The sequence below is a fragment of the Sitophilus oryzae genome, unplaced genomic scaffold, assembly GCF_002938485.1.
Source record: "Sitophilus oryzae breed Bouriz unplaced genomic scaffold, Soryzae_2.0 scaffold_682_pilon_pilon, whole genome shotgun sequence".
In the NCBI taxonomy this organism is placed as follows: domain Eukaryota; kingdom Metazoa; phylum Arthropoda; class Insecta; order Coleoptera; family Curculionidae; genus Sitophilus; species Sitophilus oryzae.
In genome coordinates, this window is record NW_022147287.1 from 4,501,892 (window position 1) to 4,527,199 (window position 25,308).

The following is a 25,308-nucleotide window of genomic DNA, read 5'->3' on the forward strand; positions in this document are numbered from 1 at the left end:
ATTTTATTAAAAATACATTTCCATCTTTAGCTTATCTAGCTTATCTATGTCTCTAGCTCTCGTGCATTTCTTCACCATCCTAGATATTCTTGTAAACTTATCTTTTTATTATTATTTATGTATAAATGGCATTGATGAGCCGTTTCTTATGTCTTTTACCTGTCCCAGTACCTAGGCTAACGTAAATCTACACACACCGGAAAAATCTAGGGATATCATTTTATTAAAGTTAAAAATAAATGTTTTGAATAAACAACCACATATTTGTAGGCCGATTCTTTCTACTTCGATTGAAACCAAGTAGTCACACTAGATATTTCTAAATTTGGGATATTTGCAGAAGTGTTTGTGCATTTTTTGTCAAATGTATAAAAAGCACCTAGCATCAATTGTTCGAATTTAACCTGTACTGACTATGTTTTTATGATAACTGGTCAGAATTTATTCAAATAACTCTGTTTAGTATTAAATGGCATTATGGAGCGTAGACATCTTAACAGAGACGAAATGCTAAGGGCCATGGGTATGCTCGAAGCTGGAATGCGCCAAATCGACGTAGCTAGAGCATTAAATACAACGCAAAGTGTAATATCGCGATTAAGTGCACGCTACGGTGAAAGTGGTGATGTTGCTGAAAGGCACACAGAGCGACATCGCATTACTACCCCTCAGCAAGATCATTTTTTACAATTAAATGCTCGACGCCGACCGACTCTAACAGCACCAGAGCTTAGTTTAATTCTCCAGGAAACACATAATGTAACCGTGAGTCCTGACACTGTTCGCAATAGATTAAGAGAGGTCAACTTAAGAAGCAGACGCACTTGGAGAGCTCAACCCTTAACGAGAGGAAATCGAGAGGTACGATATTTGTGGGCTCAAGATTATGTTCAGTGGTCGAATGAACAATGGGCCAATGTTCTCTTCACGGATGAGTCACGCTTTGGAATTCCTCGGGATTCGAGAAGGCTTAGGCTATGGAGAGAACCGGGAAATCTTATTCGGTTGGATCATGTTCAGGAAGTGCACCCTTATCAAGGTGGAACAGTTATGGTCTGGGGAGGAGTCCAGTTAGGCCGAAAAACCGATCTCGTTTTTCTTGAAAGGTTTCTAATAGGACATATCGTGATTTAATTCTTTAGCCTATCGTGTTACCATATGCCAATGATTTTGGGAGAAACTTCATTCTCATGCATGACAATGCACGGCCTCATATAGCCAGAGTGGTAAGTGAGTTTATCAATACTCATCAATTAAACATCTTACCCTGGCCGGCACAATCTCCTGACCTCAACCCCATCGAGCACGTATGGGACGCGGTCCAAAGAAGAATTTTGAGAATGGGTATGCCTCGTGAAACTCATAGGGATCTGGTTCGGGCCGTGAATGCAGCGTGGCAGGCTGTACCTCAAGAAGAGATCGACAACGATGTAGGGCTGTAATGAACAGTAGAGGAGGCCATACCCTTTATTAGGTAAAAATGGTTTTATCTTTTTTTTTAATTCACACTTTAGAATAAAAAAAATGTGTGTATTTTTTTGAGTTCAATAAAAATCAAGGTAAATTTGAAAAATTCGGTAAATTTCGCATTTTTATTTCCAATACGTCCTGTAAACTATTTGTTTATTTTAATTTTATTATATCAGAAATTCAAATAATTAAATCACTGACGATGGCTGGATAAAATTGTAATATCCCTAGACATTTCCGGTGTGTTTATTTACTTATTGGATTGGTACCTATGTAACTCTTATGTCTTCATATAATTTTTAGTCATATAAATGCATTGTAGAGCCCAAAAGGCTCGCTTCTTTTTTGAAAACTGTTTCTACTTTGAAATCATAAATACAATGATCTTTAATATCTCAATATAGTAAAGCCAGAGCTGAGAAATATTATTTTACTCAGATAAAGACATAGTTTTTATAAAAAAAGGGAAAAAATGAAAAATCGTAGAAAATATATTTTCCTTATAAGATTTTTTTTCTTTTAAATTAGGGAAATATCACATAAAAACTTGTATCATTACTACCAGATGTTAAACTTGTTGAAAAATTAATATTAGTCTTGTGGGCGTTTTAAACTGAGGCAATTTTTCTCTTTATTACTTTTCATTAATTTTTTTCACACATTTAGCCAGAATTCGTTTTTTAAGAAGAAGATTTTTAATAAAAAATAATGTGTCAATTTTTTATTTTGTTATAAACACAAGTTTTAATAAATATTTCTACTCTGTAATTTTTGTAGATTAAAATTAAGAATTTTACTAACTTTAAAGACCGTATGATCGAAAAAAAAACGGCATCAAGTAGAGAGTCAGGAATCAGTCAAGAGACTCTACCTAGAAGCTTCTAAATTTTAATTAAAATTTTCTCATGAAAAAAAAACTAAAATCCTCTCAAAATTCATAAATAATTAAAATAATACACTTTTTTGACAAATGAAATAAATAGTACAAAATTTCTGTTGCATTATCGCCGAAAGTGACTTTATTTATAGAAGAAAAATGTATAAATAAATATAATTTATAGAGTAGCCTATACGTGTGTTTCTCATTAACCTAAAAAGCTCTCGAGAGCTTGGGCACTTGATGGATTGAGAAGTATATGTGGAATTTTCCACCATAATGTTAGTTATCAATTTTCCCCTTAGTTTTAATATGTAAAGACCAAGAGGAGACTTGAATGATAACATATTTATTTGTTTGTTTATCACACCTCTTATAATTATTTTAAGTTATATTTAGTATTTTTTACATAGCTATTGAAGAATTTTGTCTTCAAGCACTTGACATAACGAGAAATTTCATCAATCACTCATGTTTTTTTTTAATTTTTCGGTTTTTAACTTTATCATTACTTTATTGGGACATTTTATATGTTATATGTGTATAATTAAAAATGGTTTGTATTTTGGTTTGTATTAACAAAATTTATCTAGTTTACATAAATTCATTTTGAGGCGCTGAAAAGATTTCATTATTTTAATAGGATGGAAATGACAGTTTTGATATAAAATTGAGAATATTTCAAAAACTGTGAAGGCTTAGTTATAAATTATCACCTATAAAATGCGTTTCAATTTTAACAGAATTAAAATTTGCAATAATATACAGAGAAGGCCGGGCTACTAGTAACATAGCAAGTTGGCGGACGAATTTACGTTTACCCGATTTGCGTTCGTACTCGAGATACACTGCCGGCTAGTCGGCTGGTCAGGCAGTACGCAGTTGCAGTTGTGCTTGGACGGGTCGGTCGTGACAGATTAGGAATACGACACGAGGAATGCCGAGTATATATTATTTTCATTTTAAGTGTTTACCTTCACTTAAGGTAACATTTAAAATAAAAATACTGAAATATTTATTATTTGAGTGTGTTTACAAGCCAAAACTAAAAATAAATAAACTCTCTAAACCCAAAACTCATTTCCAAAATTAAAAAATACATCAATAAAATAAAAAAAAAACTAAAATATTACTCTAAATAAAACAAAATTAAAACAATTGTTCAAAAAGACCACCTTCTTGTGCTAGACAGAAGCCTAGGCGGTCGTAAAATCCCCGTCTGACATTGGCTAACATATTAGGGCTAATAGTTTGGAAAGCCTCTCATATTTTTACTTGAAGCTCATCCAGATTATTAGCCTTATTATGACCATACACTTTGGATTTTACATAACCTCACAAAAAGAAATCATTGGGAGAAAGATCTGGTGATCTAGCGGGCCACAAAATAGTTCCATATCCACTAATTAAACGGTTTGACTAAAACGGTAAAGACCTATTTTGGAAATACCATGCGATGTCAAATATTACAGTTAAAATAAAATAAGTTAAAAAAATAAAAGCACTGTAATATAGAGCTCATATTATATTATTCGTGAATTAAAAATATTTTGAATTTTCTATATTCTGAAATGGTTAAAAAAATATTATTTACTACGACTGTACTACGGTTGTAAGTACAAAGAGACTTTTTTAATAAATAATCAGCTAATTTAACCTTTTTATTTTTCTTGTTACTTCCCTAAATTTTCGATATATTATTCATTAAAACATCCCTTACCGTTTAAATTATTTAGAATTTCATTTGTACCCCATGTTAGTTGCTTGTTTATATTTTCAGCATTATTAATCGGTACTCCTCTGGTTTTAATTATTGTTTAATATGTACATTGTTTATAACAAAATAGAGACACGAAAAGCGTTGAACTTTTTTCGGTTATGTAGTACTTGCTAGTAGGATATATTAACATTAGAACTAAATTTATTATAATATATATAGATAAGAAGATAGAAGAGTACATAAAGAGTACTTTCGTCATATTTATGAACTCATCTTTGTTTTTAAAAAGCGTCAAATTTGTTTGTTCATAGTTTTATCAAACTTGAAAAAAATTCGGATAAATATTTTAGAAGAGGTATGAATGTATTAAGGTCTGTTCACACGTTTCAGCTGCGTTCCGTTAAACAGTCTCAGTCACATAAAAATAATTTGCTTGTTTGATTGAGCCATTACGCCTAACGTGCTCAGTAATCAAATGAAGAAATATAGACTCAAGTCATAAGGAAGACTTGAGTCGTTTCTTCATTAAGACCTACAGTAATCATAGTCTTAAAATTACTCATTCCATAAATTTTCAGAGAAAACCACTACAACTATTTCAATTGGTGGACAATAATTATTGACTGATATATTATATGACTAGACGTCAGAGATTTTGACTGAATGGCGACAAAATTTGATCGTATTTTCAAACTTCAAAAGAGAGCAGTTCGATATTTATTGTGACTGAACCGTAGAACCGACTGCCAGAATTTCTTTAAAAATTTAAAATTCCTGACTCTTCCTTCTTTATTCATATTTGAATCCGTTTGCTTAATCCGCAAGCACATATCTGCTATTCCCGAAAGGCTACCTCACAAAGGAATGCGGAGCACGATTTTGATCTGCCAACCTCGAACTCAGAACTAGTTAAAGGCTCAATAGTGTACAATGCCAAAAAAATGTAGAGGGTGTCCCACTAAGAATAGCTCTCGGCTGTATCTCGGAAAGTATTAGCCGTAAAGCCTGCGGAAAAAAATATTTTTAACTATAAGGGCTATCAGAAACTGCTGGAAATTATTTTAAAGTTTGTAAAACGGCAGCTAGGTGGCGCAACTGCTATGGAAAATAAGAAAATAGATTTTTTTACAGAATTTTGCCTAGATGGGTATTATAAATAATAGTTTCATAATCTTCAGTAAATTTTGGATTCTTTTTGTTAGAACCATTTTCCCCTATCTGCTAAAATAAAGTGGTGGGGGAAGGTTAGATCTATCTTTATTTAAATATTAATAACTCCGGACTGGATGATCAGAATCCAACAAACGAAAGCTCGTTTAAAAGAGCGTTTCTTACTCTATATTATGCCATAAAAATAATAATAATAAGGTTTTGAACGTAGACGCTAGGGGGCGCTTTCTTACAATTTAACAAACATAGCGCGTTTTTTCAAAAAAATTAAATACGATAGTATGTGATATTTTAGCTGATAGTAAAGAGTAGTAAAAGCTTAAGAAGTCAGCGAAAACTGCATCTTGATATCTTCTTTCAGACCGAAGATATTAGCAAAATTATAATAAATACCAAAAAATAAGCCCTTAATTAGGTACCTTATTTTTACAATACAGTATCAGTAGCCCTCTTGATTAGGCCCATTCTAACAAAAAAATAAGATAGAAACAGTTAGTTTATTTTAAAATCGACGAAATACCAGAATACCATAATATTATAATCTAATAATTAAGATATTAATAATAGTGAACAGTAAACGATGATTCAGTGAAGTCATGGTAGGCTTTGGAAAAAAGTTGCTTTTGACGTAATAGTATAAACGTCAAATTGTTATTAGATCAACATTTTGATAGTCTTAGCAATGTTTTTTTTTATCTTTTGATTGCTTTTTCAAAATGCCTTTATTATTTGAAGTAGTTGAAGTTGTTGGTTATTTTTTTTCCGCAGCCGCTACGACTAGTACTTTCCAAAATACAGCCGAGAGCTATTCTTAGTGGGACACCCTGTACAATCATCTGCGTTTGGATATCAAGTCGCTTTCATTCTTTCCCGCGTTTCAAAAAGCAAAAAAAAGCTCTGAAATCATACTTACGGAGAGAGCCCTATATGCGGTAAACGACTTTTTTGTTGATATTTAATCTTGAACAATTTTGAATTTTAAAATTTTGATCATCTCACACACTGGTTAAAAATTTTGCATTTAATATTTTATAATAACACACTCTTAAATGATTATAACCATTTACAATTCTCCAATTGTAAAATTGTCAATTTTTTTGAATTGTATGATGTTTGGTTATATCTTTTATTTTTTGTATATTTTTTGTGCTTTTGTTTGTTTATTAAATGTTTTGTCGATGAAACTATTTTGGCTTTTTGTACAATAAAGCATTATTAATTTATTATTAATAAGTATGAAACGGTACGACAAAGAAACTGAGACGTGACTGATAGTGTGAACACACCTTTAATCGTAAGTACCTATATCCGGGAATTTAACTTGCAAAAATTATTAAAAACATTTATAGGCAACATGTAAATTAATACATTTTTTTTTTAAAAATATCAGGTCTATTTTTACCTACAGGGTGACAATTTGAAAACGAACAGTATTTAATATTACTTCTATCGATGATAGTATGAAAATTTGGCGAAATACGTCAATTTACATATCAAGGGGGACAATTTTTGAGGCATTTGTTGTCGTGTTACTTTCAACCCTTTGACCCTCCGGGCCCCTACCCCTAAAATTTTAAATGGCAACCCCTATTTCTTTTACCATTTTTGTGTTCCTTATAAAATTCTCAAAAAAATAATGCAGTTTATGTAGAATTCTATAAGAAACACAAAAATGGTAAAAAAAATAGGGGTTGCTATTTAAAATTTTAGGGGTAGGTGCCCTGGGGTGTCACGGGGTTGAAAGCAACACTACAACAAAAACGTGTTTCGCCAAATTTTCATACTATCATCAGTAGAGGCAATATTGAATACTGTTCGTTTTCAAATTGTCACCCTGTATACTCTTTTAGAGTTACATATTTGGTAATATAAGGTAAAACAGAATTATAGTCTTGGGTTTTTCACATTAAAAATTGAAATTTAGGGTGTAAAATACCCTGCAAATACCATATACAGTGTGTTTATACCGCTACATCCTATTATCATATGTTATATTCACAATTTAAAAGTGTCACATAAAATTAACATTACAAATTTGTTATTATAGTTAATTTATGTATTATAAAATAGAGCTAACTGTTAATAAACAAATAATATAAATATAAATCAATGATACGTACTTTTTGAACAATAAAATCTCAGATGTCACTAATAAACTAACTTTACGTTGGTTCCAACTAGGCCATCAATAAATTAATAATGCTTAATAATCTTCAGTAAATAATAACATACTTAAATATTGTAAAAATATTTATTGATATATCAAGTATCAAGATTAGTAAGTGTTGATATAGGTATTTGTACAGATATCATGACGTGAATATGATTTTTGATTACTGTTTAGCTAAGATTTTAAACTTTATACTCATAATTTTAGATATTTTTCACCAAAATGTCTTTAAATATTGTTTACAAAATTGGGAAGAATTTTTTTAAATAAATGCAAAGTCAGAATCGTTGTATACAGCAAAGTTGATAAAAAAACGACTCTCCCCGTATATAAAACTATATAGGTCGTTTCAAAAATAATAGTGCCTTTAAAAACATTTACAAACAAATATTAAATAATTACAAAATAGCAAATTACTGTTTTGAAAACATTGATAAAATTTAATAAATTGATATTATTAGCGTACAAATATATTTCATCTTTATTATATTCTTGAACTTGAACTTTTTCTATTATTCTTAAACTATTTTATCCTGGGACGATGAACTGTAATGTTAGATTAGTTATTATTGTTCTTAAGAGTCTATTAGGTTGCACTTTCGGGTTGCTCTCAGGGGGCGGGTACAGCGGGTACCGAAGAAAATATATATTATATTTCAGAAATCTGCCTAAGGCTTAGCCCGATCCTGTCGTGTTAAGCCACACCCAAAATTCCAAACACACGTGCTTTGATTAAGGCTTGATTAAGGTTTGCAGAGCTTCAGCATTTGCCATAAAATGGCGAGCAATTTGTTAGAAAACCATATAAATTATATATCACTGTAATCACAAAACTTCAATCTATTTCCGTATTGTAACGAAATTTTAAATTATGTCTTTATTTTTGAGAAAATTTAGTCCAAACGTAAGGAATATTTTGTTGATGTTTGATCATTAAAATCTTAAAAATAAAGAAGTTGTCTAAAAATGTGCTGCAATGCGGATATAGTATAATCCTTTATCTTTTATTTCCTTCTTCATTTGTGTAAAAATGCCTAGCCAGATTTACATAAAACGTTAAATGCCGAACGCTTATTTTGCTACTTTTTTGGACTAGTGAAATGGACTATTGAAAGATGAAAAAAACAATCTGAAAAAAGTATGCGAAAGAAAAATCACAGTATTAATTAAAACATAAACAAGACATATCTTGGCATTTTAATGCTTGATGTAGACTTAACATTGAGCAATATACCCATCTGTACACTACGTTATAATCAAGAGTAAATGAACTATTAGATTAAAATGATACCTACTGTTTTATTGAGTACCATTTTGTTACGTAGGAAATGATAAAGTAATGTCTATTAATACTTACATATTTTCAAATGACACTAAAGATTGCTGTTGTTTATTTTAATTTATTATATTTATTAGGTTTCATTGAATTAATAAAAATATATGAGTAAAAGATCATTGACAGATACAAATAATTCCTATTTTATATAGAATTTTATCAATATTACATTTTTTGATCAATGGTGTTCTTGTGGGAGGGGGATTTGTAAAAAACTTTTTTTTCAAACGTCACAAAAATATTAATTTTTACGACGTTATTGTCAATATAAAAAAGTACGAAAATATATTATTAAACTGACATAAAGTGTCAAATTCAACGAGCGTAACCATACTAAGGAAGGAGCAAATCAAAAATCTTAGATCCACCGCGATGGGACTCAAATATGGCCGACTTAAATTGCGGTTTATCAGTGCCGTTCTAATCTTATTTAAAAAATGTAAAACTATGATGTAGGGTAGACGTGGGATAGACTCAATAATTTTTTTTATTTTACGTTGTGAATAAATGTTGGTAGTTGTTAAAATTGTTATAAAAACATATTATTATAATAAAAATAGATAAGTTTTAATATTTATTTATTAATACAAACATCCGATACGCTCCTGACGCAGGTAAGTCAAATTGACGTATCTAAATTCTTTGACATCTAATCTTTGACAAGTAGTAAATAAAAGCAAAAATGCAAAAAAATATATAATTAGTTAATTTAAGTGAATTTCATAAATGATCGGTTTACTACACGTATGTATATTATATAGTCATTTATTAGCGAAAAGTTGTTCCATTATTTCACTCGATTTTTGCCGAGATCTACCGCACGCTACACAACCAACTATTTTAGATACTACAACTATTTTTCGATAAATCGCGATAGTGTCACTGTTAATTTAAGTTCTGTCACAATTTCCATCTAGATTTACTACCTTTATACAACTATCAGTAGTAGAATAAATAATAAATAACATAAAATAAGCTCCGTAAAGACTGACAAATCCACAAAATTTCAAATCAAATTCAAGTGTGTCAAATGAATCGTCAAACAGAACTGTCAAGAATCCCCACACTAGAGTCCTTTTTCCGCCCACCATGCATGAATACATGGATAGCATTATGTTCCTTCCTTAATCTTCAAAGGTAACCATAATTTTTTTATATATAATTACTTACAAGGTATTACTTTTTATTTTTTTATATTATTTGGAACGTTTAAAACTGTTTAAAAAGTTATTTGTGGCGTTTGAAAAAATTAGCATATTCTATTCGGAGTAATAATGTCGTCAAACGTACATTCTGGCCGCAAAAAGTATCATTTTTTCTCCTAATAAAACAATATTCTATTTTTCCAATTAGAATTAGAATAAGTGGGAGGGGGGTTAATCTCTGCGACCTCAGAGATCTATTGTGTCCCCCTTTCTTGAGTTATAACTCATCATACAGTCCCAGGACTTCCTACGGAGACCCGTGTCCCTCACAGTCGAGGAGCTACGACCCAGGCCGGGTAGACGAAACGGTAGCTTGCGTCGCCTGTTGGGTTTAGAGGTAGGAGGTAGGCTCCCGACCCTTGGAGGAGGTGGTAGCTTGTGTGCGGAGGATGGTCTCACGCAAGTGTCAGCCACCTCTCCTGTAGTTCTCTTTGGGTTTGGCCCCTTGGAACTTTCATTGTTACTGTTACCAGTGTCGCTAGGGGGTTTCCCCACAGCTTCACCGCGGATGTTTTTATTACTATTATTATCAGATCTCATAGTGTTCCTATGAGTCGCTAGGGACAGTCGGTCCACTTCTACAGAGCCCCGCATGTAGAAGTAAGGGGTAAAATACAATGGGGAGCCCCCCGGTGCCCCAAGGTTGAGGCTGTCCGTAGCCCCGCCCGGTATCGTTATATGTCTTGGTGCAATTCCCTGGCCACGACACTACAGTCAGGGACAAGACGATGAGTGAGATGCTTCTTAGACCAAGCCAAGTGCTAGAGGGGATTCCCCCCAGTACCTGACCAGGAGCTTCCCCACCAACGACAAGGTCTTGCATCTCCTAGGGGAAGATTTTTCCAATAAGCTGAAAACCGGCTAACTGGCGATGGCGGTTGATACCGGCGCCGGCGGTTCTCAAAATGTAATTGTCAAAGTTAAATATCTAGATTATATTCAATTTAATTTAAAAATGGCAAATAGAAAATAACGATATTAACGCGCATAAGGTGCAGAAGTAAAAGCTTTTTAGTGTATTGTGGTGAATAAGTGTTTTATGAACTTTTATTAATAAGTGTTGTAAGAACAAAGGTTCCATCTCCCAATAAGGGTGATACTAAAACTATAAAAAAAAACAACTCGTGAATGATTAAAATAATTTTTTCTTTTATTTTATTCCAAAAATAATACATACTTACCTAGATTAAAAAAAATACAAAGCTATATTTAACCTCAATTTCCTATAACTTAAGACAATCTTCGAGATTATATCCGCCCACAGAATCCAGCCTGGATGTACATTGTTCTTACCAACAATCAACAAGATCAATCAAATTGAAACAACAAAATTTTGTTTGCGATATTTGCCAGAAAGGATACTACAACAATAAAGAGATAACAACAGAGCGGTAAAGTAATAAAAGTATCAGAACATTAAGCTTTTTTGCGATGGTTAAAAGACCGCCAATCAATCACCAGAAGCTTTTTACAAGATGAGCAAGCCTCTGAAAACAGTGGCGTATCCAGGAGAAGGACTATATATATATTTCATACCGATTAAACTTTTAGTTACGTAATCGAGGGCGCGATTTTTAAATTCATTGTTGCCAACCAGGGGCATACTCGGCGCCGGACTGACTAACTGCAATTTAAATTTCCCGCTGAGGATTCAGGTGGTAGTTCTGCTGTAAAAAATGTCCAGTTGCCGCATTTATTTATTTATTTCCTGACATTTTTATTCGTTTTGGCACTTTAGTTTTGTATTACATGTTTTTGGTTTAATTAGATAGTGTACTTTACGCTTAAAGATGTTTACTAGCAGACCTTGGAGTCGAGAACGTTGTTCTTTTTAGAACCTTTTTTATTGCGAAGTGTACCTTTATGAGAATATTTTAAACGGAAAAGCGGTAGTAATGGCCCTATATGTCCCTTAAGTGCTGTTAAAAAGGTGAGTTTTGTTGATGTAAATATTAACTATTTATATATTTTTTTATAATTAACTAGCGTGTACCAGCGACTTCGTTCGCATCGAATTAATCATTTGTAATGGTGAAGATAAAGCAAAGCAAGAATTACCATTAACATACAAACTGGATAAAATTTTCTCACGTTTATGTCAGCATGAGAAAAAACAATATGGCGATATTATTATATAACTTGGTAATATTTGAGGGGTAGTTTCATCTCGTTGGAATTTGACTTTCGAAAAATCCGTTTGCCAAAAATAAGCTTTTTACGTCAAGCAGTTTAAGCAGAATCGTGGTTAAGAAATTACCCAACTTTTTGGAACATCCTGTATGATTTTTTAAAAAATTTCAAAATATGTAAAAAAACCAAATAAATTATGCTTGTCCAAGCGTTTTCCCGAAAGACTAACCGTTTTTAAATAACAAATATTGTAATATTTGAGGGGCGTTTTCACCCTCTTGGAATTTGAGATTCGAAAAACCCCTCCTTATTCAATCCGTTTACCAAAAATCAGCTTTAAACGTCAAGCAGTTTAAGCAGAATCGTGATTACTCAATGGTCATATTTTATGAAACACCCTGTATAAATTTATAAAAAATCTTAAAATATGTAAAACAACAAAATAAAATATACGTGTTTAAGAGTTTTTCCGAAAAACTCACCGGTTTTTAAATAAAAAATATTTTAATATTTGAGGGATAGTTTCACCCCCTTAGAATTCGAGTTTCGAAAAATCCCTTCTTATCGAACCTCTACACCCTAAAGTTAATCTGTTTTCCAAAAATCCGCTTTTTACGTCAAGCGCTTTAAGCAGGATCGTGATTAATCAATGACCAGATTTTTCGAAACACCCTGTATACATTTTTAAAAAATCTTAAAATCTGTAAAAAAACAAAATAAAATATACCTGTTTAAGCGTTTTTTCGGAAACTTTTTTTTAGATAAAAAATATTGTAATATTTGAGGGATGGTTTCACCCTCCTGGAACTGGAATTTCCAAAAATCCCTTCTTATCGAACCTCTACACCATAGAATCAACCTGTATGCCAAAATTGAGCTTCTTACGTTGAGTTAGAAGAAAAGTTCTCTTGCAAAGAGAAAATATATTTCTTCTGTTTAGATTAACCAACCCTTAAAATATTTGCACTTATTTAAGAGACACCTTGTATATTTACCGCGTCTACAAGAAATTGAGCAAGAAAAGACACTTTATAAGAAAAAAAATATATTCAAAAATTTCACAAACCACGATCTTCCAGCTCAAAAGGCAATAGGAGTTAAATCGTATATTTAGAGGACGTTTTGTCTCTCCAATATACGACTTACCGATCTCACAAGGAACTATAAAAGGTGTCCCAGAAATAAGTGCAAGTATTTTAACTGGTAGTATTTTTCGACCTCAGAAACACGCCTATGAGATATTTTTTGCGAAAAAAAAATTTGGAATTTTGTTTAGTTTTAAGTTAAAAAACATAATTTCTTGATAATATGACAGAATTTCTTGATAATTAGGTAGTAGCTTAAATTTACATGACAGAAAATCCAGAAAAGATTCAGTGGTTCTCAAAATTTTAGCAAAAAATAATTTTTTTTGGAAACTTTCTGTTTCTTTCTGTTTGAGCAGGATCATGATTAATCAGTATGTCAGTCACTTAAGGATTTTATATATCAGTATATATTTATTTTTGTTTCCCAAAATATTTTGATTAAAAAAGAAAATATATGTAAAAATGGGCTTAATCAAGTGATTCAACCTATTTTGCTGTCATTTTCAGTCCAGTTTTTGTGTTGCTGTCTTTTTTGTTCGCGATAATGTCACTGCAAATTTAAGTTTTGATACAATATTCTTCTAAATTCTCTCTCTCTAAGGCTAAGACTCTAAGGCTAGAAACTCTAAACAAAACGAATAATTGTAGAATAAAAATAATAAATAAATGAAATAAAATAATCTGAGAAATGCCCAACAAATCGGCAAAATTTCAAATCAAATTCAAATGTGTGAACAGAAACGTCAAACAGAACTTTCAAAAATGGGGTTCATGATGTCGATTTCATTTCTAATGCATGAGAACATTGATAGAATTATACTCCTTTAATCTTTTTGTTCCAAGGTATAATAGTTATTTTTTATACAAGACGATAAAATGTTTTTCGTCGTGTATAAAACAATAGTTTTTTCCATAGCGATTACGTTTTAAAAAATATTCAGAAATTATTATTTCAAGGAATTTATTAAGAGTAGAAAAAATATTGTGCTGGGTTGGCGTTGCGTTGGTTTCTATGTAATTTGACAAATAAATAAAGCTGTCTCTTTAGTTGTCAGTTTTGAGTCAATATTTTTTAATTCTTTTTCGTGTCGATTGCTGATTGAATTGGAGCCAGAAATGGCTCAAAACGAAATAAGTAAATTACCAACAGATATTCAGGTTGAGGCGACAAACGCCATATCCAAACTACTTCCATTTAAATCCCGAATAACTTATGAAAAGGAATACAAAAATTTTCAAAAATGGAAGCAATTAAAAAACGTGCGAGAAGAAATAAAGTTTTTAACCTATCCTCGCTGTTCAAGTATCATTTAATCTACCCTTGCGGTTAAAGTACTAGTTTATCTACTATTTTTGATAGATATAAGGCAATTTTAACAGTAGCTATGGATAAAACATATTTTTTTCTCGCGGTGTATTAATAAAACATGTTTCAATTTTTTTTCCACGATATAGTCTTTGTTTGATTAATATATAGACTGCCAAATGACGTATTTTATCATATACTGTCGTTAGAGCATTACCAAAGCAAAAATAAAGGCGTATATTGGTTTTGCAAGCTTTATATCTGTTTGTACAGTATTAACTGACAGATGAGATTTCTCATTTTGCTAATACAATTTGCGAATAAAATTAATAAGATTATATACATTAATACAAATCATCTTTTGCAATATATTGTATTGTTACATCCCACAAATTATTTATTTGTCTTTAATTTTGTTGGCTTTTTTATTCAATAAAATTAATCAAAAAAGATAATAAATCTTATTTTATATATATTTTAGTGTATGTATTGTATGAGCAATTCCTTGTTTGAACTTTATATTTTCATGCTTATTACAGCATTACATATGTCTTGTAATGAATTCCTCGAAGTCTTTTGTTTGACATCGAAATATGCATGTCATTTTACACGAGTGCGTTCCAGAAATCGTGTGCTTAACTAAGCGTGAATTCACCTTAATATTGAGACCTTTTACATGGGGTTTATGAATAGTTTTGAGGCAATAAAAGTACATATTTATTATGCCACGTTCCTTTAAGAATAGGACAAATAAATCTATTAAGCATTTATTTGACTGATTTATTTTTTAATCTAAAAATATTAAACGATCAGATCTATTTTTCCAAGGCTCCTTGATTAAAAATTAGTGTTTTTAACACAGATATGGCGTTCTAGATTGAAATTTAAAATACAATTTTGTTTTAAGCGAAAATGTCAAAAGTTGACATATGATATGTCATTCTATTCAGTGTGTATTCAGTCCGTCAAACAGGAAGTGGCCAAGAACAATTGAATACGTTAATCAATCCTAATTTATGTCATATACTAACATACCAAATCTTATTTTTTTATCTGAAAAAATAAAAAATTGTAGTGGTGAGCCACTTTTGAGACGCACCCAGTATATGAATAAATAAAGATAAAGGGAATATGAACTATACGAGAGAGAAATAAACCTTCTAATTAGATTGCTGTTACTAATTTATTTAGTTTATATAATTTATTTTCAAGCTCGGTTTGTTCTGTCCCTCTTTGTTCTTGCAATGAAAATGGACAAACTGTATAATTATTTAGCAACTTGTGGGTATAGATAAGGGAATGTGCTCAAGCATTTTAACGCAAATTTATCAAATAATATTAATATTTTATTTATTTTTTATAATTATATTAACAGATTATTAATTGTTTCAATAATATGAATATTTTTAAAATAATTTTCAGTGAAAACCTAATAGATTGGAAGTAGAAATATCTTGTTTTTATCCTTCCTTTATTTACTATAGTATATAATTTTGTTAGCGCTTTTATATAGAGTTTACCCTAATTAACAGAGTGATTGATGCCTTTTTGATGCTACTCATGGGGAATATTGTGCCCATTTAATACATCTAGAAATTAACTTGTACTTATTCGATTATACGTGTTATACACAGTGTCTCTTAATATTTATTTGGAATAATATAATCAAAAAAATAAAAAAACTGTGTCAAAGACGGCTGGGAATGGCAATTGATGATAATTTTGGCGAGGCCAAGCTCTAGACGTCATTTACTTAGCCCGTACATAGAGCAGTTTCACAATTTTAATATACGGTATGTCCCCGGATCGTCTCTACAAGAGGAAAAAAATATTATTAAAATTTTGAGAAAAATCTATTTTTATAGAAGGTTTTGCTTGTTTCAAAATGGCTAATCCCGTTATACTTTGATGAGATATTGAATTGTTTTTTAACGAAAAGTATGAATTGAAAAGTTTACTGGCGGTTTGTACGATGATTTAGCTGTCACTCGGGTTGTCACCTGGTATAAAAATTTGAAATTTTAATTTAGTAATTAAATATGTTTTCTATAAACAGAAAAACTTGACCCGATTTTCGAAATTTCAATTAATTTTGTTTTAAAATAATCATATATTCGATATTAATGTAAAATGTTTCGAAATACACTTCATGACGGCTTACATCTGTTTTAATGCTAAAAATACTGTTAACTTCACATAGAACACGATATTTTAATGGAATTAAATTAAAAATAAATCAAGCTACACCTCAGAGAAAGTGGTAAATATAGAGGAGTTAGTTAATTTGGTTAAATCTTTCCACACTGTCAGATAAAAAATACAAAAGGAATATCAGTTGAGCATAAATTTATATGTAGCTACAGTAGAGATTTGTCTGTAAAATTTGTCATTGAAGCTTCTTTACTATATTTATTTTACAGGGTATTTGGAGATTTGTTATTTTTTAGAATAGATTAGATTCTCGTGTGGTCCTCTTCTGAACGCGAATTCGGCTCTGCGCGTTCGGTTCGTCCTGTTCGTTCGGGCTAAAATGCTCAAGTCTGGACGCACCTTTAGGCCTAGATTTAGTGATAGGATCACTCGAGTGAGAAATAGTCGGTCACCCGAGTATTCATATCCTCGATATGTCTCGAGGATTTTTGTCGATTCTCGAGAAACATTTGGTGTGGCGTACCGTGCTCGCTGCTGGCGAGGATACAAGGCGATTTACGATTTACGCTGAAACCTTTTATCCTTGTTTATACAGGGTGACAATTTGAAAACGAACAGTATTTAATATTACCTCTACCGATGATAGTATGAAAATTTGGTGAAATACGTCAATTTACATATCAAGGGAGACAATTTTTGAGGCATTTTTTGTTGTGTTACTTTCAAACCCTTGACCCCCAGGGCACCTACCCCTAAAATTTTAAATAGCAACCCCTATTTCTTTTACCATTTTTGTGTTTCTTATCGAATTCTACATAAACTGTATTATTTTTTTGAGAATTTCATAAAGAACACAAAAATGGTAAAAGAAATAGGGGCTGCTGAGGGTCAAAGGATTGAAAGTAACACGACAACAAATGCCTCAAAAATTGTCCCCCTTGATATGTAAATTGACGTGTTTCGCCAAATTTTCATACTATCATCGGTAGAGGCAATATTAAATACTGTGCGTTTTCAAATTGTCTCCCTGTATGTAGGCTTTTATATAGAGAATAGAGGACAACCGTTCAATCACTTGCTCGCATAACAATAATAATCGGTTTTCAGAGTAGTAACCTGCATTTTTGTTTAGTTTAGATGTAGGGATATATTAATAATTAATATAATATTGTGTGTCACAGGGCTTTGAAAAAAGCCAGTATCTGAGACGGCTCCACAGAGGCCAGCTCTCCATCCTCGATATCAGCCATACCAGTAGCAGAGCTAAGGTAGCAGGCCATATTCCATTGAAACCGTGTCATAGAAAATATGAAACATCTCACCGGCAAAAAAACCGGCCACTAAAAGCTAGTCCCAATTTCAAAGTTGGATTTCTCGCGAACCACTCATTAGATTTTGATGATTCTTTTTTTAAATTGTAAATTAATTCTTTCTTAACGGATGATACGTCAGAAATTTTATTCCGAATTTATTTTGAGCATATACAGGGTACAACAATAAGACGTGGTTTTTGTCCGAACTTGCAGACAAGTTGTTGGCAGGTCTCCTTGCAGACAAGTTGTTTTCTTTTAGTCTTCGTCGGATTGTTCTCCCACTGACTTGAGTTCTACGCACGGCTTGTAGCAGATGTTGATTCCGAAACGCTGTAATTCTACGATTTCGTAAAGTATTCAGGACAATAAAGCGGTCGTCAATTGCATTTGTCTTCCGTTTTCTTCTGGAACCCACTCGACTGGTGAAATTTCTCGTTTCCATATACCGATTCCAGGCATTCTGGACTGTTGTTCGAGGTATACCCAGGGTATCGGACACAACGTTGACTTCGGCCATCTTCAATCAAAGCCACAATACGAGCAACATCCGTCACAGATAATGGCATTTTTTAATTTAACAACCTTGATTGTTTACACTTAAAATTGAGTGATTTGATTATTACACATAATTGATTATTTACACATAAAACTTTGTGCCTGCGCTGCGAAGCATTTTTCCGAGACGTTTGTTTTAAAGCAGCGTATCTTCAATACAAACAGAGATAATGTCGTGATTAAAAAAACAAAATGCTCACAAAAGATGAGGCTACAATACGATTTGATTTAGCAATACCTACTACAGCTGCTGCATCCTACAGGGTGTTACAAAGTTCGGACAAAAAACTTCGTCTTATTGTTGTGCCCTGTATATGCTCAAAATAAATTCGGAATAAAAATTTCTGACGTAGCATCCGTTAAGAAGAAATTAATTTACAATTTATAAACAAAATCATCAAAATCTAATGAGTGGTTCGCGAGAAACCCAACTTTGAAATTGGGACTAGTTTTTAGGGGCCAGTTTTTTGCCGGTGAGTTTATTAAGAAGAAATATATCACTTTTTAGGGAACATCATGAATAGGGCATTTAGAATTCATCCCGGCATGATGGTGGACGGAGGTATGGTTGCTCAACCAGCAGACGGAAGAAGTGCTGCACTTAACCAGAATGACACAAGAAGGTAATTTATACCAAGATACTAAAATGATTTTTGACAGCATTTTTGTATGAATTATTTAACAAAAATTTATGTATTTCAGGAGAAGGTCCTCAAGTTCGATTATCGAAGGAACTCCGCAGCTCCTATCAAAAATGCGTAAAGGTTTGTAAAAGAAATATACTATTTTATTATTAAATCAAAATTTGACCCAAACAGTTATACAGAGTGAAACAAAATTAGTATTGCACATTACCTTGGTTACCTTTAAAAGCAAGTTAATACTTTAGTTTAAATGGAACACCCAGTATATTATTCCGATATTCAATGGGGAATTCAGGCATCTTCAAAATAATAGTAAGGTTGCCTACCCCTCAAACAAAAATTTTCCTAGGTATTTTCATTTTTATGATTTAGTGTGAGTACATCTTTATTATTTGATAAAATCTGGGTGGGTCTGATATGCCTGACGTTACTTCAACATATAGCTCTCTAATTAGTTCAGCTTTAGAGCAACCAATTATCATTTCATGTCAGTTAAAACAAAAAAAAAACAGAACCCCATTTGCCAGATCCAAAGTGGGGTTCAATTTTGGCACATTCTACAGGATATTTTTTTGCAGTAACAGTAAGACCTCTAAATAACAATTTTAAATAATTTAGTTTAGCTTTCTCACCTGAAGAAGTTGTAATAAACAGTAGCATGTAATGTTTTTTGAAAATATACAGTGGAAAGTAAAATCACAGATTATACAGATTATAAACTTATCGTCAAAAGCATTGTTTTTAAACGGTTTTATTTAGCTCGACCCGTACGGTATTTATTTATTTGAGTCAAAATTAGAAATAGAAATTTAAGTACCTTCCTGTTGTCAGATTGATCTGAAATTTGGTACACACCTTTAGTTCCGATGACAATACAATATAGTAATATCAATAACATTGTAAATCTAAGATGGCCGCCGGTACAAAATGGCGGATTTCATATTTCTCCACAACCCCCTCAATATGGGTATCAAATGAAAGGGCTACACTAGTAGAATACTGTGATTATGACAAAATTTAAAATCCAAGATGGACGTCGTTACAAAATGGCGTATTAGGTGAGGGCATGAGTAGTCGTGTCCAGAACAGTTGTGCCCAAGATTGTGTGACGTTAGAAGGACAGATAAAAAAAAATTGGTGATGAATTTGTGAAAATGTTGCGGTCCAACATTGACGTTAGAAAAGGATTAGTAAATGGTGCTATAGGCAACATTACAGAAATTGTTTGGCCTCAGTTCCGTCGAACCCAAATGTACGAAACAGATGTACCATCAGTTTGGATTGACTTTTGTAGAGACGGCATACACGTTATACACCCGAAAGCCATACAGTACTTAATCCAGCAAAATTCAATTATGGTACGGCTGAAAGAAGGATGTTACCCTTAATTTTGTCATGAGCATCCACCGTCCATAAAATGCAGGGCAGCACAGTCGACCATGCAGTAGTGTATTTGGGCTCAAAATTGTTTGAGGAAGGGCAAGCATACGTGGCTCTAAGTCGAGTCAAGTCTCTGGAAGGGCTATGTATTGGAGATATTAGATTGTAATAAATTATCAGGTAAAAAACCATGTAATAATGATGCACTAAATGAATTAAATAGAATTAGGAATATTCGGTAGGCATTTCCGTTAAATACTAAAAACTAGAAAATAAAAAATCGGTAAAAAAACTTTTAAGTTAAACGGTTTTATCTTATGTGCACTGAAAACTAGGAAATAATAGTAACAATTAGGTATTTTGAACTTCTAGTTCAGAAATATTTTAGTACTAGGCAGAATAGCTTTTAGGCATATTAGACTAAAATAAAAACGTGGGGCCCCTCTGAAATCCTACCTATGGCAAAGCATATCTTTATAATTTGGTAGATCATGAGCTCGGCGTTCGCTGGTGAAGCCGCCACGGCTGGTTATTGATTGTCAAAATCTCCAGTTACTATTATAATAAGTCGATGCAATCCACACTTAGTATAGATGAAAGTATTACAGCAATAGTTAATGGGCCCCACGTTTTTATTTTAGTCTAATATGCCTAAAAGCTATTCTGCCTAGTACTAAAATATTTCTGAACTAAATTGAAGTTCAAAATACCTAATTGTTATTATTATTTTCTAGTTTTCAGTGCACATAAGATAAAACCGTTTAACTTAAAAGTTTTTTTACCGATTTTTTTATGGTTCCAATTTTCGGAGTCGCGCACTAGTTAGGTTACTAGTTTGCGCACATAGCCACGTCCACTTATGGCCTCTAAAATTGTGCACAGCGCCTGACTGACCCAGTTATTACGCTGTTTAAACGCGAGTTTATTTTTGCGCACAGGAAATCTTACTCGTTTTGCTCATCGTCATAAAAAACAAATTTCGCACCACGAATTAGGGACAAGATTTTTATCTGTATACATATAATATACATAATTAATCTCCCATACAGCACATCAAATCACATTTACGATGTGTTTACATTATTAGATGTAGACACAGGGTGACACAATTCCCCCGATGTAAATATGCTACATTTACACATTGTAGTTCAACACGTATGCACAAAGGTTAAACGTCCGCCTCACAATGTAGCCACAGTATAGCATTTACGTATACACAAAGTAAGGGATACACAGTGTGCTGTAGGATACACAGTGCTTGTGTATTACGTTTAAACTCCGTTTACACATTGCAGTTGTGACTACCGCGTGTATACGTATGTATTTTGCTTCGTGTATACATCTTGTGCTAGATAAAACTACTTCTTATGACGAATTTAGGACATAATACAAGTTTTAATGCCTAACTTTTCGTTCTTTTTAAGAAATATTTATTCAATGATACCAATTATATCTTTTTAGAACGAAAATTAGGACAAAACTTTGTATTTTCCAAAAGTATTTCGATTGTAAGTTCAAGAGAAGTAGCCTTAAAATTGTTCCATTTTTGTTTTGTATTAGATGTACCATTTTTCTTCCATAAAATGGATTAAGTGGTTAAAAAATAAAATTCTTATATTTCTTTATATCATGGAATGCAATAGCGCAAATAACACAATAATAATAATTATTTACTCTGCAGAAACCAGAAGTAAAAACACTGTAAAAGAACAGAATTTGTATCAAAATGTATTAAAAATATAAGTACCTAGTATAACAACATACTAAAATGGTAAACACTGGTATATCGCCACGATTTGGTGGACCTCGTTTAGTCATTTTTTTTCTCCTCTTTTCCCTCCAAGCAGTTGGTTTGTTAGCATACTCATTCATCGAGCATTCTGTTGGACTTTGTTGTATTTTATTTCCAGATTAACAATCTCACCCTTAAATTTTATATGAAACTGATTATTGAATATTAAACGTAATCAGTGTAAACGAATATCAGTGTAAGAAGTTCTTTGAAGTGTTTAAATCTTTCTTTCTCTGGTCCATTTAGATTTTTATTATTTCCAAATTAAAAAAAATTATATTGCAGAGTTAACTCAGCTAACCTCTTTATCATTATATGAGAATATTTGGAGTTTTCATTCATTGGAGTCAAAATTTGGTAAATTGGGTATCGAGTAAGGGAAGAGTCGCTGCTATAATATTAATAATACTCTTAGGAAGGTGTAACAAGGTAATTAAAAACTTGTCCTTACCTTAAAATCTCTTTTAAACTACACACAAACAGAACATTTATATAGAGCTTCCGAATGATAAAACAATATAATGGCTGCTAACACATACTACTCCTAGAAAGGAAAAAGGAGAGAGGACACATAAGATACACTTGGTCGGTGTATCTACGCTGAGGCTATCCGCGCATGCGCACACCTTCATTTCATGCTAGAATGTAGACACAACAGTACACGATTACAAAGTGTCTATATAGATATTTATATTATGTGTATACTATACGTCACATTTTTACAAGGTGTGTACTATAGGTACAACTATGATACGAAGTATCACACATACATATGACTTATACATTGTATGTCTCATGTACCAACGTCAGATTTCATCATTTTAATAATTATTTGTTACGGTACAAAAAAACTCTTTAGAATCTTGAGTACATACCGTATACAACTAGTAAACACTGTATCACACAATTCTATCAATATAAACCTGCATGTAACTCATATGTATATGTTAGAACTAGATGAACACTTAGATTCACTTTAACATATGTTGTTTCTCATGTGTCTCCCTTGTAGAAACGTAGTTTCATTTGGACGTGCTATATGGGCTGTGGTAAAATAAAAACACGAGTTTTGTTTTATTATTTACAAGTCTATTTAGGCATTTCCATCAACTGTTTTGTGAATCAAGTAGATATCAAACTAACTGTTATTCATACATATTATGTTAAACTATTAAAATTAGTCAATGTTAATTATTATTTAAAGTAAGGAACTTTTCGAAGTACTATATTTGATGCACCCTGTATATTACAGGCTCATTGATGGATTGATAACGATAGCAAACACATTAGGAACCGACCGTATCTAATTAACAGGGGTTAACAGCCGTAATTGTATAATTAAAAGCCTATTTGTTTAGATTAAAATATCGTAAATTATGTAATCTAAATAGATGGAACAAATATACAGGGTGTTTTGCGTCAATGTAATATTTTATATGTGTGTTTTTGAGGTAATAATATATTTTTGTGCAAATTATAATAGGAATATGAATTAAATTTTCTTTTATATTTTTTTATTTTAATTTATTTCTTATTTTACTTTATCTTTTCTTGTTTTTTCCGATTTGGTTTCATTTTTTTCTGGCTCTATTTGAGGTATGATGATACAGATTTAACATTAATTTTTTATATACCTACATTAATATTTCCTTTTTTAGAAGCTTATGATCTTGTCCAAAAAATGTATGACAAATAATATTCTTAATATATTCGTAATTAAGTATATAAAAAATATAGAGAGATTCAAATTAAACAAATAAAGTTAATGATGATATCTCGGAAACGAAATGTCAGATTGAAACTCTAATAATACCAATTTGTAGAGCAAGAAAAATACCATAGGGAACGTAAAATTTTGGATTGTATATACCTTTTCATTTGGGAGTGAGAAAAGAAAGAAATCCGAAAAATCAGTTTTTTCTCAAATATCTTTGAAAGTATTTTTTTAGATTTAAAAACATGACGTTGGGTAGAGTTCAGAAAAAAAACTTTTTCCTGTTTAAATCATATCATCATATCTATGTAATTCTTTCGGTTTTCGAGATTCTTCAAGTGTGCATTTTTTTATCTGGACACTCTGTATAAAATATTAAATTTGATGAATATTGAAATATGTAATTAAAAATTCTGGATATGCGCTTCCTAATATTTGTGTTCTTTTAAACTCTCCTTAACGTCGTAAACAAGTTGTGTTTTTTTCTTTATCCCAGCCAAACACTCTACGTATATATGTCCTTAATTAAGGTTTTATAGGGCGATATACAGACTGGATATCGCAGGACATTAATAAATGGAAGACACTAATCTGTCACTCAATTGCCTCCTATTAATCATCACGCGACTTTTTTTCCTGGCGTTGTTTTTCCAGTTTTGAGATAAACAATTGCGTTTTTAGGTTAGGCCAATTAGGGTAGAAATGATTTGAATAATAAATTATTTGGATTAAATTTTATTTTTTTTATCTCATAAGGAAATATAATGATATAGGTTATTTAAGAAAATTTAAGAGTCTTTTTCACTATAGTCCGACAAAGTAGAAAAATAAGCGTTTGGCATTTGACGTTTTATGTCAAACTGGCTAGGTATTTTTACACAAATGAAGAAAGAAATTAAATACAAAGGATTATATTATATCCGTATTGTAGCACATTTTTAGACAACTTCTCTATTTTTAGGATTTTGATGGTCGATCATCAACAAAATATTTCTTATGTTTGAACTAAATTTTCTCCAAAAATAAAGACATAATTTAAAATTCCGTTACAATACGGAAATAGATTGAAGTTTTGTGATTACAGTGATATATAATTTATATGGTTTTGTAACAAATTGCTAGTTATTTTATGGCAAATACTGAAGCTCTGCAAACCTTAATCAAGCCTTAATCAAAGCACGTGTGTTTGGAATTTTGAGTTTGGCTTAAAACAACAGGATAAGGAGCTAAGCCTTAGGCAGATTTCTGAAATATGATATATATTTCCTTCGGCCACACACCCATGGA

The 25,308-nt window shown here is 31.8% G+C and overlaps 1 protein-coding gene and 1 long non-coding RNA gene across 4 annotated transcripts in view; one reads left to right on the forward strand and one right to left on the reverse strand.

Annotated features, from left to right (window-relative positions):
* LOC115887940 overlaps nt 1-19,261 on the forward strand; it is a 71,517-nt gene extending 52,256 nt beyond the window's left edge. Inside the window, exons 2-3 of the long non-coding RNA XR_004051174.1 lie at nt 19,000-19,114; nt 19,194-19,261. This is a non-coding gene — a long non-coding RNA (uncharacterized LOC115887940). The remainder of the gene's footprint in view (nt 1-18,999; nt 19,115-19,193) is intronic.
* Nucleotides 1-25,308, reverse strand: part of LOC115887937 (lutropin-choriogonadotropic hormone receptor-like) — an 89,296-nt gene that overhangs the window by 46,603 nt on the left and 17,385 nt on the right. The window contains exon 1 of one of the 3 annotated variants that reach the window (XM_030907470.1): nt 7,358-7,427. The exons of the other annotated variants lie outside the window; for them this stretch is intronic. The gene's annotated coding sequence lies outside the window, so the exon portion shown is untranslated. Of the gene's footprint in view, nt 1-7,357; nt 7,428-25,308 lie in introns of those variants that run through there. 3 annotated transcript variants of the gene reach the window in all.